This window comes from Coenobita brevimanus, chromosome 103 (assembly GCF_032717465.1).
Source record: "Coenobita brevimanus isolate Jiangsu-jjx chromosome 103, ASM3271746v2, whole genome shotgun sequence".
Lineage (NCBI taxonomy): Eukaryota > Metazoa > Arthropoda > Malacostraca > Decapoda > Coenobitidae > Coenobita > Coenobita brevimanus.
Window position 1 is genome coordinate 2017901 of NC_137056.1, and position 15954 is coordinate 2033854.

Below are 15954 nucleotides of genomic sequence, written 5' to 3' on the forward strand. Positions count from 1 at the left end.
CGATGTTGCCTCACGGTGCCAGCCAATCACCACTCGCGCCCCATCGTCCCCCAACCAATCAGAGGAAACTCCTTCCTCCACTCAGCCAATCAAATAGTCGCCTCACCATCACGCGATATGACATCATGGCCGTGACGTCACATCAAAACATAACAACGCCTGCCTGTCGTACGATTACTATCAGATTCACCCGATGACTGCTGGATCTACAATTACCTACCATATGAACAGCGCGATAAATCATACACTAGGTTTGAAGCAATTATACGTTTACATGCGTCTAAGAGATTCAGTATAGTGCGTAGTTCTTACGACCTATTTCTGTTTGAGACTGCCCTAGACTGCTCTTATTACGTAATTATACAAACTGCAGCTCATATAAAGTTCACCTCATGCACTTTAAATTTTTGTCTTTGGCGGATATAATCTGAAAAATATATTACTGCACGCTCGTAGCATTAGGACTTAGCAGAGTACGATACTTTCTGCAAGCATTCTCGATACTCAGGTAGCCTAGACAATGCGACAGGGATGCCTTTTGCGAAATACAACACCTATCTTAAATTCTGCGGATATGTCGATTTTTACTGCAGTCTGCAGAGAGAACAAGACACGGAATTAACATTATGTGTAGTTCAGTCATTAGGACGTGCGACAAAACACATTCTCTCTTTTGCATAACCCCAATGCAGTCTCAAATCAATTTATGTTTTATTTAGCTAAACTTTAAGAAAGAATCAATAGAATACAAGCCGTACATGAGAAGTAAATGTAAAATATCTGCACCCAACAGAGTTAACATATATGGCGTACAGTCTACAGTATACTTACGCCAAGAAGCCGTGGGGGGTTGTCACTGTCATGCCAAAACTGAACCACTGAGTCCGGTATTCATGAACAAACTTACGATGAAATTCCCCTTGTAAATTGTACTTTTGTTTTCAAACTTAACACTGGAATTCCGTTCTCGGTTCTATGCCTTTCCTCCCCCCCTCAAAAAAAAAAAAAAAAAAAAAAAATCGTGACCTTTTTTTTAATGTAGTTACAATTACAGGCAAGAAAGAACCTTGATTTTCCATTTCCTTCCTGCAAAAATGAATCTTTTACGATAAGTTTTGTGTAAGTTTGCGGATCTCAGTGGCAAGGATCGGGCCCCCATGTTAATGATATTTCTGTATATCTACAGTACAGTCAGATGCGTGGATTCCGAAATGGGCAGCCACGAAATCGTCTGTGTCACTTTGTCCTCCACCATAAGACTGCCGTCCCTTCACCTCCAACCATCCTTCATATTTTATCTACACCCCTCCGCCACGTCCTTGGTCTTCTCCTCTCTCTCCACTTCATTCGTCTCATTTTTCATTCTCTCTTCCACATGGAAAAACCATCTCAGGGCACTTACAAAACTTTTCAGCATATACACATCAACACCACAATGCTCCCTAACCTTTAAGCCCGTCTCTCCACGTAAATGTGTTCCTCTGAAATATCCAATTTACATTCCTATCCTTCTATCTTTCCATTGTCCAAAAGCTTCACATCTACACATTCCAGTGAGGATCACGTATTGTGTAGTGAATTCTTTATACCTCCATGTGCACCTTATCACTGAATGTGTCTGCAACCTTCCTTTCCTGCTGTGCCCCTTCTTGTACTTTTCATCCTCCATATTCCCGTGTTGTTCTCATGAAAAAAAAAAAAAAATCACTTCGTCTTCCAATACACTTCAAAATTCATTCCCATAGTTTGTTATACCCATACATCTTCACGTAGAGAACAGCATCATCAACAAATAAAGAGTACAAGTACTGTAATTTCCAAGCCCCTGCATCCCTACTCAGTAGTGACACTTCAACACCCACTTGCACGTCTTCTAACCCCATCCATGTACTCCAGTGAACAACCATGGAGCTATGACACATCCCTCTATCACTCTAGCATACAAATATAATTCTTCTCTCTCTCTGACCTAAGTTGGTGAGGAAGTAGGCCCTGATAAAACATGCAATGAAGGAGAGACAGACAGACAGACAGACAGACAGAGATTCATTTGGTTCAACACAGTGAGGAATTAACCTTAAAGGTAAATTCAGTCGTAACCTGAATTAAGAGTAACAGTAAACATACATCACGTTTCAAAAGACACCTTAATCTCGGAAGGGACAGCCACAAACAAATCGCCCCATGTCATCAAGCTGCCCTTTCTATAACTCTTACATATCTCCACCCCATCCCTCCATCACATCCTTAGCTAATTGTTTTGCACATTGCACCTTAACACTTATAATTATTGACTTAGCTATCAGCATTGTTTCACCAACATACCACAAATGTAATATGCAAAATAACTAGCTAAGGAAAATGAGTTAGGAAATCTTCAAACTCACATAATATATGACTCGGAGCCATTATTAACTCCTTAACTACAAGAGCTTTGTGATGGAAATTATCAGGAACTACCGGTAATAAAAACAGCCTACTAGAAAAATACGTCATTGGACTGAATGGATTAAGAAACCTTAAATCCTTTCACAAAAAAAATAATCACAACTTCACACACACACACACACACACACACACACACACACACACACACACACACATATACTATTAGCCTACTATTTTATTCTTCCTGCCAACAGGCGATTTATTTTTGCACAGGAGTCTCCTCTGTGTATGAAAATTAAGTTAAATACCTTTATCTTGCATCAAAGGAAATCCTCTGTGTGTGTGTGTGTGTGTGTGTGTGTGTGTGTGTGTGTGTAAGGATTAATTTCACAAAGTAAAATTCTCTGGTGTTGCAATACTAAAGGAAAAGATGCTGCATCATGACGTACTAAATTAAATTCTCTCTCTCTCTCTCGTACATCAGAACTCCAGAGAGGGGGGGGTGACAGGGTCACGAAATAGGTTGAATGGGTCTCTTCCTCTCCCCTTCTCTCTCTCTCTCTCTCTCTCTCTCTCTCTCGTTAATTCTTCACTGCATCTATTTTGTCTGGACCCACTTTTCTTTCTCCTTTTCCATCCTAGTCGAGAGAGAGAGAGAGAGAGAGAGAGAGAGAGAGAGAGAGAGAGAGAGAAGGAGGTCAGAGGGTGCGGGAAGGTGAGTCACAGTCAAGCAATGAAAAAAAAAAAAATCCAACTCGCACCATACGCAACGTGAAAAGTGCATAATCAGAGTTACAAGATCCATATGTATCAAGGAAAAATAATCACAACAGAATGACGAAATGAATTAATACATAAGAGAATGGAAGAAACCGAAAGTGAAGAGGAAAAATCAATTAAATCTTGCGGGAACTGCATGGTCACGTTTAAGTTATTACGCCAAATAAAAATTGCTATATTTATTAAAAAGGTAATGCAATATGAGTAAAATACATGTGGAAAATAATAAAATAGAAAGACTGAGGAAAAATGAAGGAAAAGGTGATACCATGCCTCAAACTCGGACTATAAAATTTGGCGGGAAACTGTGAAGTGTTGGCTGCCAAACCAAGGTTTTAACAACACAAATCACTATCCCATCTTTAACTTGGACCAATTTTCGTCCTTTTGCAGTTTATTTCACTCAGATCTGTGGCACAAACGATGATACTGCAGCTCTGCTTCCTCTCCATAGTAGAGCTTCGTGAATGACACCTAGCTGTTACCGCTGGGCATTCAAGAGGAGAGATGGCAATCTTAGGCAAAGGTAGAGTTAAAACAGTGTAGAATATCCGTAAAAATGTTTTGCAAATGGTAGGTGGGGGGGCACTCACCATCCACTCACTCGATGTAGTGTGCCATCGGGTGTCTGCCCTTTCCTCTCCCCCATCCTTCAATCTTTCCTTCCATCCTCTCCTGCTTTTCTTTCCTTCATTCTTTCCTCGTCCTTCTGCCTACGGGTGACTTTACTCTCCCTCTTCTGTCTTTCCTTCATTCTTTCCTCTTCCGTCTGCCTGTGGATGACTATACAATGAGTGAAAAGCCAAAAGGTTTCCTGTACACCAGGAAACCATTTACTACGCTGAGTGGTAACCATATAACCAAAATTTGGTGCCTGGTGGTTTAGTGGGTAATTACGGCGCTCCAATCGGATTGAGGCGGTGAAGGTTTACATCCAAGGGATGGTTGGGGTTTAATGCTCGCGTAATGCCACTCAGGGATTGAGTCAGGACCAACTTGCCTAGCCCCGGGCTCCTACTCTCCTCATGGGGCAACGTGGGATTGGATGATGATAAGAAATTTATAACACTAAAGGAAAGGAGACTCAAAATAAGGAAATGAAGTGCAAAAATTCTACAGTGCCATTAACCCTCTCATATTGAGGACAGTTCTATATTCTCTTCCAGCTAACGGCAACTGACTCATGGAAGCCAAAGAGTGTTAATGCTGTCACCATTAACCCTGTCCTTGTCAGGGGAGCTCTAGTGTTCTATTCTGAACCATTAGAGGGTTAATGGCACCGACAGCAACAATTTCGGGCTCCCATGACTCACATTTAGCCGAATAACATCGGCTTGTACGACTCACACCCCAGCTAATACCACCGAATGGTGGGTATTGGTGTCTACGTGGTAACATACGCTATCAGACTTACTTCCACATGTACAGCATGGGCAAAAGTTCACTCTTGTGGCGACTGTGACAATGGTAGGTGTATTATGAACTACTCTTACGTGATAGCAATAAAAAGCACAAAGAAAATATAAGAAGGAACAATAATACTTTCTGTCGTTTTGAGGCGAAATGGGATATAGAGAACGCAGGACAATGCTACCAGGGAACTGTCTCCGATTTTTTTTTTTTTTACGGCTGTACAGTACTTCCACCAACGCCCATAGATTGTTGGAACTAAACCAAGTCTCGTTTTTTACCCTCACGTTCTAAAAATATATGTTTACTCCTTCCTACCCCTGGCACTCAACATGCTTTCCGTTTTGCACAGTTCCTTCCTCCCAATTTCTATACCGTTTCCTTTCGAATTTTCATCTTTAATGCAGTTTTAAATTAGGCTGACATTGTTAATGTTGCTTGTCTTTTTTTTTTTTTTTTTTATTGAACGCCTACTCCTTTACTGTAACAGAGAGAGAGAGAGAGAGAGAGAGAGAGAGAGAGAGAGAGAGAATTTACCTGCCGACGCTATAACCAATTTTCACGAGAGAGAGAGAGAGAGAGAGAGAGAGAGAGAGAGAGAGAGAGAGAGAGTTTTACCTGCCGAGGCTGTAATTAATTTTCACGAGAGAGAGAGAGAGAGAGAGAGAGAGAGAGAGAGAGAGAGAGAGAGAGAGAGAGAGAGAGAGAGAATTTTTAATGCTGACGCAATATTTTACTCTCGGATGGAGTTGAGAGGTATATGAGGGAGGGGGGGTGAGTTGGGGGGAGGGGAGTCAAATGGTGGGTGACAGAGTGACTTGGAGGCGTTTTGTCTGCGGCCACCCTTTGCGGGATTAGGGCGTCGGGCTATAGATAGATAGATAGATAGATTAATTCATTCTCACACAACACACGCTCATATCTAACCTGAAATTCACAGTACACTATCGGTATTTAGTCCGTGATCTCGTCAGCTTAAGTTTCGCAGCACCTTTTCCTTAGCAATTTATTGTACATAGCGAAGGGAGTAGCGGCGACTTCCATGACAACTGTCGGCTTAGAGACAGTGCAAAACATATGAGTCACGCATTACGCAATCAAACAAATGCTGCACAGGAACGCTAACTTCAGAGAGCGCTTGGATTTTTTTTTAAACACCTAATTCTCACTTTCCTTTTGTTCACTGTGTAAATTCAACATTATTATCATTATTATTCTTGACGGGATTCTGCCGTTTCAACGTTAATCACAACCGTTCCATTATGATCATCGTTGTAATAATAAACATTTATCTATCTATCTATCTCGCTGTCAGTCACGTTAACAACCATGCTACAGTCTCTGGGGATGGAGAAGGACGACTGCACAGATTTATTATACTAGGCACAGGATGCTAATTACGAAGAAGTGCTACAGAAATGCAGAGCGGCAGTATTGTCTACAATGTGGGACTTTGCAACGTGAAATAATCTGCAAAAGGACAATATTTCTCTGGTCCAAAGTTAAGGTGGGATTTTTTTTTTTTCTCACCAAGTCTCACAGCAACTCTACACAACTAATGCAGCAAGTATGACATTAACCCACATTCCTGCTTGTATATACCAGTCCTGATTAGGTGGCTGGCCTGCTTCCAAATTAAACGCCACCACAAACGTCTCTTGCTTTCCCTTCTTCTAGAGCAAACATGCAATAATTCTAAATAATGCATAATACGGGAAAACAAGGAGATAGAGTCAACACGAATGCGTGTCAGATAGTCAAAGAATAGGACAAGTCGGTGCGTTCGTTTGTTGTTGCACTAGCTGCGAAAATAACCTCTACTTTTTTTTTTTGGAGGGGAGGGGGGAGGGGGGAATTCCACCTGGCCCATTACTGTACAGTTCAGCCGGCATGCCACCCACTATTCCTCAATAAGTCATTTATGTCTGTGAATCATAATTATCAACAAAGTAATAACGAAAAATGATTGCATACAGCGTAAATAGTAGGAGTGGGCAAGAATGCCTAAAGCTGAGTCGTGATGCAGACGGCGTTTGCCCATAGTGATTTCCCGGTTCCTTGGGTTGAATAATTGATCTGGAAGGCGAGCAGACAAAAAGTTCCTCAGGGGACCCCCTCCTGGGCCTCCGGGTGTCAGAAAACGTCTTCCTTACTGTATTTATTTTTGCAAGCAGTTAATCTACATACATGAATGATACATCATTTTATGTTTTAATACACGAGGAATCCGATTATAGCACTATTTTGTGTATCAGATAGATGTACCTTAAAAGTATAGCTAATTTTTTCTTGCAAAACGTGGGGAAAAATAAAATCGGTATATCCATTCCAGACGCAGGCATATGGTGTAAAGAGGCCATGGTTTAGAGGTAGCAAGTCGATCCGGCCCCCAGACTCATCTATTCTAAGGTCATTCTGGTTTGGGTTAGATTGTTAGGTTAGTTAAAATTCAGGTCTGATTAAGAGAACAGGGCAAACCTACTGACGGGGAGGGGGGGGGGGGTTTCGGTGTAAGCGTGATAAAGGTTCTCACGGGATATGGATGAATGGTGAAGTTAATAATGGCTGTACCCACTGGAGTGATGCGGCCAATCACTGAAAAAATATCATGTATAGAAACCGTATTATGACGTGCATGCCGACTTTGTACCGAACTTATAATTACATAATTATTGCGTAATTACGTCAGGCAAAAATGCATTTTACACCAGGGATGATATATCTTAATACAACGTAGTTTGACCAGCTTTAATTGTTCTTTACCAATACGTTGTCGACGCGATGAAACTTTGTATGCTATCAGCACAACTAAAATGCACCAGTGCCAATCTGGATAAGAAACAGAAGTGCTATTTATAATGACCTTTGATGGTATCCTACCACGCTAATGGGGATCGCTGAAACAGAATACTGTATAAGGACATCTGAAGCTTTGTGGGCTTCTTCGAGACACCCTTTTTGTACAGTATACACTACACTTCTTTTTGCATACTAAGCATTTCATGTCCCTCGTTATCTTGGTGAAGTTTACAGTGGCAATCCTCACCATTTTGCTCGTTGACATAATTCAGTTCCCTTATGACTCAACAATTCCCTTGTGCATGTGTAGTATCAGTACTTGTGGGCTGAATGGAATAATAAAGCATTTCTCTTACCTCCAAAGTTGATATCATGGCGCCAAAGTCAAGAGGGAAAACCTTCGGTGGCCGAAGACTTCAACCGTAATGCTTGGTTCTATCTTACTCTTCAGACAGCTGTTGCCCACGTGGAGGTTCGCTGTAGCTGTACAAGGTGCTTGGATCTTCTTGTCCCATTACACGATGATCCAAGCACGAAACCACTGAAAAGGAGCAACGAAGACGTACAGTACGAACCATCACTTCTTTCAACCTTCTCCTTCTTCTCTATCGTATTCGGCCCTGTTTCCTTCCGTCTGGCCTTTGTATCGGCACTATGTATATGCATTTTCTTATATTCTTTTCCTCGTTACATTTTCCACAGCTTTCCAACCACCTGTCAAAGTCGTCTGTTTACCTAAACTGAAATGGGGCAATTTTCTCTAATAGTGAAAAAGCTGCCATTATATACTGGGGTAATAACGTACTCTTATATTACGTTAGGTAGGTAATGTACGAGTACTTTTATTATCCCACAGTAATGGAAGTGAAAAAGAAAGCTGCCATTGTACTGTGGTTATAAAAGTACTCGTATATAACGTTAGGTTGGTGGGGAGCTCGCCATCCACTCACTCGATGTAGTGCTGCTCTCCGATGACTGCCCTTTCCTCTCTTCCTTCTCTACTGTCGTTCTTTCGTTTCTACGGATGACTACACTGAGTGACAAGCCAAATGGCTTCCTGTACACCAGGAAACCATGCTGGGTGGTAGTCATAGAAGTAAACCATGACACCTGAGGGTTTAGTGGGTAATTATTGCACTCCAATCGGATTGAGCCCGTGAAGGTTTATATCCAAGGGAAGGTTGAGGTTTATTGCTCATGTAATGCAGCTCTAGGATGAGTGAGGCTGGTCACTCATCTTAAAATTAGGACCAACTTGCCTAGCCCAAGGCTCCTACATTCCTTATGGGGCGACACAGGGTTAGATGATGATGACAATGATGATACAGTATTACTTTAGGCGCCACGGTCAGATGAATCGCAGTAATTTTAAGAAACAGGTCGTTTTCATCTCTTTTATTTTCAGGGTGTGAATTAGATACAAATATAAATACCACTGCAAACACGTAGCACTATATTATCAAAAATTAAAAAAAAAAAGTAAATACCTGTACTGTACATACTTTAAAAAATACTGACAGGGATGCCTGGGTGCTGTATGTATAGAGGTGATACACACATATGGCCTGTGGTGGCTTGAACATGAGGAAAGATTATGTATGAGTAATTGCATGAAACCATACAGACCTGAATATGAAAGGAAACGCCCTGCCAGCAGACCAAGGAAAAAACAGAATGAAGTTCTGAGAAGAGAAATTAGGGACTTGACTGCAATGCTGCAGACCATGCAGTCTGGAAAGCAGCCATATACCCATCCATCTGTCAGCCACTCTAGTACTGCTACAACAGAAGTGTAGAGACCCTGGGGCTGGGTACATGGTCGATATTTTGGGCGAGAGCAGCCAGTGAAGGAGCATTGTGGTGTGGATGTGGATGTACTAGACAGAGTTAGAAATACCATGTGGAGAGGATGAAGAGCGAGAGACTGACCAAGAGAGTGTAAGTGAGTGAAGTGGAGGAGGGAAGAGGGAAGGGGAGGCCGAGGATGAGATGGAGGGATGGAGTAGAGAGGTATATGAGAGAGGGGGGTGTGAGCTGGAAGCAAGGCAGTGAAATGGTGTTGGACAAGGCAACAGGGAGGCAATTTGTTTGTGGCCACCCCTTATGAGACTGAGGTGCCTGGCAATAGATAGACATATAGACAGTAACCAATTGCTCACCCCTCAGTGACATGAAGTGAGCAATAAAGCCCAACCATGCCTTGGGAGAAGAACCCCATGGGGCACATCTGGTTCTTCTTAACCTACCAGAACTACGGTATACCACAAGGCACCTCAAAAAAATAATAATAATAAATAAACAAAAAATAAATAAATAAAAATAAAAATGTGACAGCAACAAGGCTCATCCACTGTATCAGTATACAGCACATAAGCTCACCCTTGATCTCCATGCATGCATTAGAGAACTGTCACAGAAAGGGGAAAGCACAAAGTGCTACATGGGCACACACACACAAAAGGGGAGGGGGGTGCCTGACCCATTCCCACATGGAACACTGACTAATTATATGCAAGGAGGTCTACTACTGTATGGAAATATTCCTTGCTCCCTTCAACTTGCCTTGAACTTAGTGTGCTGATATCTGTATCTATTTCACTTATGCTACCATCTTAAGGGACCACTCATGATGGGAAGATAGAACCGGTCTGCATAAACTCCATTACTTCAGTGACATGACAGTGGAAAGGGATAGCTTCCCATGGTGGTGCTGATGCACCTGGATGGATGACCTGCCTGCATGCACAAATATCTCTCAACTCCTTCCTCCACTTCTTGATAGGAATATGGACTGCAGCATCTGTTCCCTGTGGCCCATTGGAAAAGAGCCAGAAGTTACAAGTACTCCTACTACAGTACTTCAATGACATCTTTTTTCTTTCCCTCATCATGAAGGGGGTTAAAAAAGCTTCAGATAATGAGGCCTTTACTTAAATAGCATTCTACTGTACACTATCTCCACACACTGCATGCACAGAATAGTAGTAGGTGGGGGCACTCACCATCCTTTTACTTGATGTAGTGCTGCTCTCGGGTGACTGCCCATTCTTCTCTTCCTTCCTTCTTTCCTTCACTCTTTCCTCTTCTTTCTGTCTATGGGTGACTAAACTGAGTGACAAGCCAAATGGTTTCCTGTACAAGCAGGCAAAATGGTTTCCTGTACAACAGGAAACTATTTACTACACTAGGTGGCAGCCATATAACCAGATTATAGCACCTGGTGGTTTAGTGGGTAATTAAGGCGCTCCAGCCTGATTAAGCCTGTGCAGGTTTTTATTCAAGGGGTGGTTGGGGTTTATTGCCCATGTAATGCCACTAAGGGATGAGTCAGGCTGGTTAGCCTCATCTTAAATGTCTGGACCAACTTACATAGCCCCAGGTTCCTACCCTCCTCATAGAACAACACTGGGTTACATAATGATGATGATATAACTAACCACCAAGTATAAATAAGAGCTTGTACACTGGCATTCTGGAAAATACATGAATGTGCTATCATAAAGAGTAACTCAAAAGCATTACTGGATGGAATGTTGACATAAGAGTACATACAAGAGCAACTTACTGCCAAGTTCAGAATTTTAAGACAAATATGGCAATGGTACCTGTCATACCCATACTGGCCCCCTGGAAGGTAGAGGCCCAGTGCCAAGCTACCATCCAGAACATTTAAGGGCAGGAGACCTACCTACACCTCTGACAGTGTTTTACATGATAGAAAACCCTCTGGTCACTTCTAAGGCTTGAACTGTTGCGTGTAAACCAAGAAAGCTCCCAACTGAGAGCTCTACCAACTGCACCAGCTTAGTAATGAATGCTTGTACAATTGTGATGCACCCAAAAATTTGCTAAAATGAGTGGGAAGAGGACTTCAACATCAAATTCCAAATACTGTACTGGAAAAAAAAAAAGTGTAGCCACTCTCCATGCATATATACTGTACTATGGCAGGAAGTTTTCAGCTGCATGAGAGGTATACAACTGGTGACAAACCATGGTCAGTGGGGGCATCCATCATCCACTCACTCAGTGTAGTGGTGCTTTATTTGGGGCAACCGTACAATAAGTGACAAGCCAAATGATTTCCTGTAAACCAGGAAATCATTTAATATGCTGGGTAGTAACCTTATGACCAACAGACACATGTTCCCTATGTGTCAACAAGTGGGTTGGCGGAGAATTAACGTCCCTCCCCAGAAAACAGCTAACTAAAAATACAAACAAGAAGCCTCGGATGAGGATGGACCAACAGGTGATGACCAAAGACCAGACAAAGGACATGGTACGGACTGCAACATGGAATGTAAGAGGTGCGAATGATGAGATGAAAGAGAGAGAGTGTCTAGGTGCTTGAGGGTGCAAAAGTGGACATATGTGATTTAAGTGAGACTAAGTGGAGAGGTGAGAGTGGGAGCATGGATGAGTTATATGTGCAAGAGTAGGTGAGAATGAGAGGGCAAAAGAGGGTGTATGTACTGTTGTGTGCAAGAAATGGGAGGAGAATATGAAAGTATGGATCAGTTGTTTCAAGGAATGTGTGGGTAAGATTGAAAGTGGGAATACAAATGTGGGTGACTGTGTGCATGTAAGCACTGACGCAAGATCATGCACGCAGAGTGAAAGAAGAGTTCTGGGCAAAGGTGGAAACGTGCATGGAAAAGTTTGAGAGGAATTAGAGAACGTTTTTGAATGGAGATATGAATGGAGATGTAGGGAATGTGAAGGTGCATGGAGTAGTTGGTGAGTGGGGTGTGCCTGCAGAAGTGAATGAGAATGGCAGTGCTCCAGAGGACATCTGTGCAGGGGGGGGTTAGTGATAGCCACTATCCCCTTTAGGCACAAAATGATCCACAGGTATACATGGTAAGTGATGAGAAGGGTGGGTGATGAACTGAACGGATGGCAATGATTGATTATGTGTGTGGATGACAGAATGAGAAGGTAGGTTATGGAACCAAGAGCATACAGAGGTTGGGGATGTGGACTTTCTAACCACCACTTGGTGCTGGTGAAAGTCAAGGTTCAAGCGCAATGCAGGAATAGAAGGAGGGAAGAACAGGAGGAAGTAGTCCATACAAGGTAGAAAGAGGATGGAAAAAAAGGCAGAATATAATAGATAGTGTGTGGAAGATGTGTGCAAGATTTTCACAGAAGAAATCTGAGTAGCATGTAAGGTGGTGTGTGGGGTGAAGAGAAGACAAAAGGGGGTGCAAAGAACATAATGATGGAATGAACAGGTGAGGCATGCTGTGGCACAAAAGAAGAAAACATACAGTGAGTGGATGGGAAGCAGAGGCATGAAGGAATTTGAGAGATGCGAGAGTTACGTGTAGAGAGGAAGAGAGAGGTGAAAAGATTAGTAAGGGAGAGAGTAAGAAGAGGGTGGATGGAGAATTTGGAAGGAATTTGAGTGTATAGTGAAGGGAATGTAAGAAAATGTTCTGAAAGGAGGTAAAGAGAGTCAGACAGGGTAATAAAGAAGTTAGTAGTGAGAAGGAAGGAAGAGATCAGTAGGATGGAAGTTGTGGAAGCAATGAAGAAAGTCAAAATGGGGAAAGCCCCAGGAACTGATGGAGTCTGTGGTGAAATGCTGAAGTAGAATGGATGTGGAAGATGTGCAGATTGACCTGGGAGGAAGGTAGAGTCCCAAAGGATTGGAAGTCAAGTATAATTATTCTCTTGTACAAAGGGAAAGGGGAAAAAGAAGTGCGTTATAATCATAGGGGCATTTGTCTTCTTCGTGTAATAGGAAAAGGGTACGGTAGCATAATTATTGACAGTTAGGGAAATAACAGAGGAATCAGTTGGAGAAGAACAGGGAGGCTTTAGGAAGGGAAGAGGTTGTGTAGATCAGATATTCATTCTTAGATCTTTAGTGGAAAAGTTTCTAGAGAAGGGAAAGAAGTTGTATGCGGCCTTCATGGGTTTGGAGAAAGCATATGACAAGGTGGATAGACAAGGATTGTGGAAAGTATTAATAATATGTGGAGTAGATGGGAAGTTGTTGAATTCTGTGAAGAGTATGTATGAGGGTGCCAAGGCTGCAGTGCATGTGGATAGTGAACTGAGTGAGTTTTTCTATTTGAAGGTTGGGTTGAAGCAGGAATGTGACATTTCTCCATGGCTGTTCAATCAGTACTGTATATGGATGGGGTTATTAAAGAGATGCAAGGTAGGGCAGTGGATGTTGAAGTGGCCCTAATGAAAGAGGGCAGTGTTTGGAAACTCCCTGTACTGTTGTTTGCAAATAATACTGTGTTGTTAAGTGAAGACGAAGGCTTGGTAGATGAATTTGGAAGAGTGTGTAAGAAACGGAATCTAAAGGTGAAATAGGGAAGAGTAAAGTTATGGTCTTTGAGAGACATGAAGTCAGTGAATGTACAGTGGGGTTGGATGATAAGGAAATGGAAAATGTGAGTATGTTTAAGTACTTGGGTACTGTGATGAATAACAATGAAAGTTTGGAGGATGAAGTGCTTGAAAGGGTACAACAAGTAAGAAAGGTTGCTGGTTCCTTGCAGGCAGTGATAAGAAACAAGGAAGTGAGTATGGAAGTGAAAAAGTTATTACATGACAGTATTATGATACCAACTCTAACATATGGAAGTGAAGCTTGGACATTGTTGAAGGAACACAAGTCAAGAGTGAGTGCAGTGGAAATGAGTTATTTGAAAGGAGCCTGTGGAGTCACATGGAAAGACAGATTGACAAATGAGGATGTAAAGGAGTGTTGTGGTGTGGATGTGAACGTGATAGGAGGCATCAGGAGAAACATATTGAGGTGGTTTGGCCATGTGGAGAGGATGGAGAGTGAGAGACTGATGAAGAGAGTGTATGTGAGTGAGGTGGAGGGGGAGAGAAGGAGGGGAAGGCCAAGGATGAGATGGAGGGATGGCATGGAGAGGTATATGAGAGGGGGGGGGGTGAAATGGCAGGGGACAGGGTGACGTGGAGGCGAGTTGTTTGTGGCCACCCCATATAAGGGATTAAGGCATCTGGCAATCGATAGATAGACAGATAGTATGGGAGTAAAAGATAAAAATGGTAGATTACTAGTGGAGAAGGGAGAAGTGACCAGATGGAGAGAGCACTTAAAAGAACTATTAAACATAGAGAACGAAAGTAATGTGAATATAAGAGGCTGGAGAATGGCTGGGAGAAAAAGAGAAGTGAGAAGGAAGGAAGAAATCAGTAGGATGGAAGTAGTGGAAGCAATGAAGAAAGTCAAAATGGGGAAAGCCCAAGGAATTGATGGAGTGTGTGGTGAAATGATGCAGCATGGGGGAGAGATAGTAGAATGGATATGGAAGATGTGCAGATTGGCCTGGGAGGACTGGAAGTCAGGTATAAGTATTCCCCTGTACAATGGGAAAGGGGAAAAAGGAGTGTGTGGTAATCATAGGGGCATTAGTCTTCTTAGTGTAACGGGCAAAAGCATATGGCAGGATACTTACTGACAGTTACAAAAACAACAGAGGAATTAGCTGAAGAAGTGCCTGGAGGTTTTAGGAAGAGAAGAGGTTGTGTAGATAAGATATTCATCCTTAGGACTTTACTGGAAAATTTTCTGGGGAAGGGAAAGAAGTTGCCTTCATGGATTTGGAGAAAGCATTTAATAGAGTGAATAGACAAGGAATGTGGAAATATTTATTTGTTGTCTGTTTGGAGTTTTACACTGTGTCCCCTTTTTCAGTAAGCGCTAAGGCGCTACCCCTGGGTAGAGGACTTAGGTTTGAAGCGTTTAGCACTTTATGACCGAATGCCCTTCCTGATGTCTATCAATGACCTTTGGGTGGACTCAAACCTTCGACCCTTTGGCCAGCCCCGAGCGCCCAAACCCACTGAGCCATGGCTGCTAGGAATATATGGAGTAAATGGGAAATTGATGAATGCTGTGAAAAGAATGTCTGAGGGTGCTAAGGCTGCAGTGCATTTGGACAGTGAACTGAGAGAAGTTTTCTATCTGATTGTTGGTCTGAAACAGGGATGTGTCTCATGTCCCCATGGTTGTTCAGTCTGTGTATGGATGGGGTTATAAAACAGATACAAGGGAGAGCAGTGGATAATGAAGCAGCCCTAATGAGAGAGGGCAGTGTTTGGAAACTTTCTGTATTGTTGTTTGCAGAAGGTACTGTATTGTTAACTGAATATGAAGGGGATCTACAAGGCTTGGTGAATGAGTTTGGGAGAGTGTGTAAGAAATGGAATCTAAAGGTGAATGTAGGGAAGAGTAAAGTTATGGTCTTCGAGAGAAATGAAGTCACTGAATGTACACTATAGTGAAGTCAAATGGTGAGGAAATGGAAAATGTGAATGCATTTAAGTACTTGGGTAGTGCTATTAGTAAGGATGGAAGTTTGGAGGGTGAAGTGCTTGAAAGGGTACAACAAGGAAGAAAGGTGGCTGGTTCTTTCAAAGCAGTGATAAGAAACAGGGAAAAGAGCATAGAAGTAAAAAAAAAAAGTTGCGGCATCATAGTATTGTGATACCAACTCTAATGTGTGGAAGTGAAGCTTGGATCTTGCTGGAAGGACACAAATCAAGAATGAGAGAAGTGGAAATGAGTTATTTAAGAGG